A 3,171-nucleotide genomic window follows, 5' to 3' on the forward strand; every position below is an offset into this window, starting at 1 on the left:
ATGGAAACAGTGACTGACTTTATTTTGGGGGGCTCCAAGATCACTGCAGATGGTGACTGCAGCCATGAAATTAAAAGACGCTTGCTCCTTCGACGAAAAGCTATGACCAACCTAAACAGCATATTAAAAAAGCAGAGACATCACTTTGCCAACAAAGGTCCGTCTAGTCAAAGCTATTGTTTTTCCAGTAGTCATGTATGGATGTAAGAGTGGGACTATAAAGAAAGCTGAGTGCAGAAGAATTGATGCTTTTGAGCTGGGGTGTTGGAGAAGACTCTTGAGAGTCCCTTGGACTGCAAGGAGATCCAACCAGTCCATCCTAAAGGAAATCAGCCCTGAATATTCATTGGACGGACTAATGCTGAAGCTGAAACTCCAATACTTTGGCCACCTGATGTGAAGAACCAACTCACTGGAAAAGACCCCGATGCTGGGGACGATTGAAGGCAGGAGGAGAAGGGGACGACAGAGGATGAGATGGTTGAATGGCATCATCGACTCGATGGACATGAGTTTGAGCAAGCTCCAGGAGTTGGTGATGGACAGGGAGGCCTGGCGTCCTGCAGTCCACGGGGTCGCCAAGAGTCGGACACGACTGAGTGACTGAACTGAACTGAACTGATTTTGTTCCTTCTAGAACTTGCATCTCCAGGCTGTGTCTGCAGGGGGCGCTGTGCGCACGCATTTCTCCAACATGAACGTGAAGCCTCGGTTAGGAGGAGGGAAGATGGCTCAGAGGAGCATGGTGGTTGGGCCAGCTTTTCAGATTCTGCAGCCAGCACTGTGGGGAACCTGAGAAAGATCGAGCTCCCCAGGCCTAAAGCTCGGGTTACTGATCTTGTGACCACCACACATTGTGTAACAAACCAACCAAAACCAAATTTGCCCATGATCCTTTCAATCTAACATTATCGGTAATTAATTTTCACTCTTCCACATTCCCTTCTGTTGTCTTTATGTTACTATAATGGGGCAGCTGCTACCAGCATGGCCGGAGCTTCCAGTTTTTAAAGAAAGCCAGAAATCCTTAAAATGTTGGCTACTGATTCCAATTTTATCAACAGTGAAGACTGAACAACTCACATTCGTGAGCCTCATAGAGCCTGGAGGCCACCAGTGTGAGACCTCTGGAATTTGAGCTGTGACGCTTTCAGCACCGACCCTTTCAGCACCACCCCTGTCATTCCTGGGCCAGAAAAACATACAATGCCCAGTTACATTTGAATTTCAGGTAACAAATTATTTTAACAGTGTCCCAAATATTGCCTGGGACACACACTAAAAAATTGTTACTTATCTGAACTTCCAGTGTACTTGGGTGTTCTGTATTTTTATTTGCTAAATCTGGCAACCTTGTTGTAGAGAGCATCTGGCCTGGGATGATGTATCTGTTCTTTAAGGAACCCTGGATGGACTTTGTACCTTCTGAGTAACTTGTATCTCTGCTGACTTGAACTTTCCTCCTGAGTTATTTGCAGGGAAATGGTGGCTTATGGAATCTCCCGATAGTTTATAATTTACCTTCAATGCCTGGATGGGTAGAATTGGCAGGTCCTACAATCCCCTGAGCTGATTCCCTGATCCATTTCTCCTAAGGTCCCAATGTTGATTAATTGCAGGTCTGTTTAGAAGGCAACTGTCTTTTCTTTTATCTGTAAGTCATGGCAGAAACAGGCCATCTTGGGCTTATTTTTATCTGTGGCTTTTTCAAAAAGAGAGAAAAGGAGACATCTGGATCCTCTCACTTGGCAGGCTCATTTAAACAAATGGTCCTTTTGCTAAAACAGACTGGCACCATGGAGCCACAGTTTGCAGGTGGAAGGATTGGGGATGGGGTGGTCCTGGTGGGTAAGAGCATTTTTCTCTTTCTCCAGTGTTAAAATGGTGGCATGTGCAGCCTGGGATTTTGTCATCACTTTGGTCGCTGCCCATTTTTACACTAGAGGAGCTACCTACTGAGTGTGGTGGTATTTATCATCATACATGCTAGGCTGCCTCAAATATTTCACTGTCCCACTGTTTGGTCAAATCCAAACCTTCCTCTCTAAGCTCCATTTCTCTCTGCATAGCGGGCAGATTCTTTACTGTCTGAGCCACCAGGGAAGTCTCCCATGTTTCCCTACTTGAATCATAATAGTAATAGCACAATAATTGCAATGCCATTTGTTGAAATTTCTTACCAGCCTCCTTGCTAGGTCCTTTACATGTTTTAAATAACTTATTCCTTAAAAAAAAAAAAAAAACCAATATATTCTTCACATCAACTCTATAGAGGCAATAATATTACTATCCTGACTCTACAGATTAGGAAACCGAGCTTCAGAGAGGGCAAGTGACCTCCCTAAGTCACACAGTTAGTAAATGGTTCTGCCAGTGCCTTACCTTGCTCATCCAGGTCCCCTCCTCACCCTAGTCTACCTTCCTCAGTGTACCTGGAGCAGGGACTCATCAGCATCAGCTCTGAGCCCTGTGGTCCTCCGCAGGAGACGGGATGGGGCTGAAGAGTGAACCTGAGTTGTGCATTCCCCTGGCTCCCTGCTGTCGGGGCACCTCTCCAGATGTTCTACCTGACTCTTCCTCTGGGCTCCAATGCACCTTCCCTGGCCCTCTCAGATGTAGCGGGAACCCCTCTATTCCAGCCCCAAGGTTTTGCACTAGCTTCTGTGGTTGCCTTATATCCTATGAACATCACTGTGTGCTTGAATTACACTCTGCTGAGAGTTATTCTCTTTCCAGAGGGCCAGAACCAGGAGAGCAGCAGAGCTGGAACCCGAACCCAAGGACTCCAAAATAGCCTCTTTGCTCATGGCCTCCTAGAACTGCTTGCTCCTTGCTCCTACCAGGCATGGGGTTTTCATTCAGGCTTGGATCACAGCCTAGTCTCATTCCTATTCCTTTTCTCCAACAATTATAGGAGATGTTGTAAAGTGCGTTTTCTGTGCCTGCTACTGTACGCATGCGTGCTCCGTCACATCCAACTCTTTGCAGCGCTATGGACTGTAGCCCACCAGGCTCTTCGGTCCTTGGGTTTTCCAGGCTAGAGTCTTGGACTGGGTTTCCATTTCCTACTCCAAGAGACCTTCCCGACCCAGGGATTTTTGTTGCATCTCCTGCATTGGCAGGTGGGTTCTTTACCACTGAGCTACGTGGGAAGCCTGTTAGTGTATGGCA

The sequence above is a fragment of the Bos taurus genome, chromosome 13 (genome assembly GCF_002263795.3).
Source record: "Bos taurus isolate L1 Dominette 01449 registration number 42190680 breed Hereford chromosome 13, ARS-UCD2.0, whole genome shotgun sequence".
Taxonomy (NCBI): Eukaryota; Metazoa; Chordata; class Mammalia; order Artiodactyla; family Bovidae; genus Bos; species Bos taurus.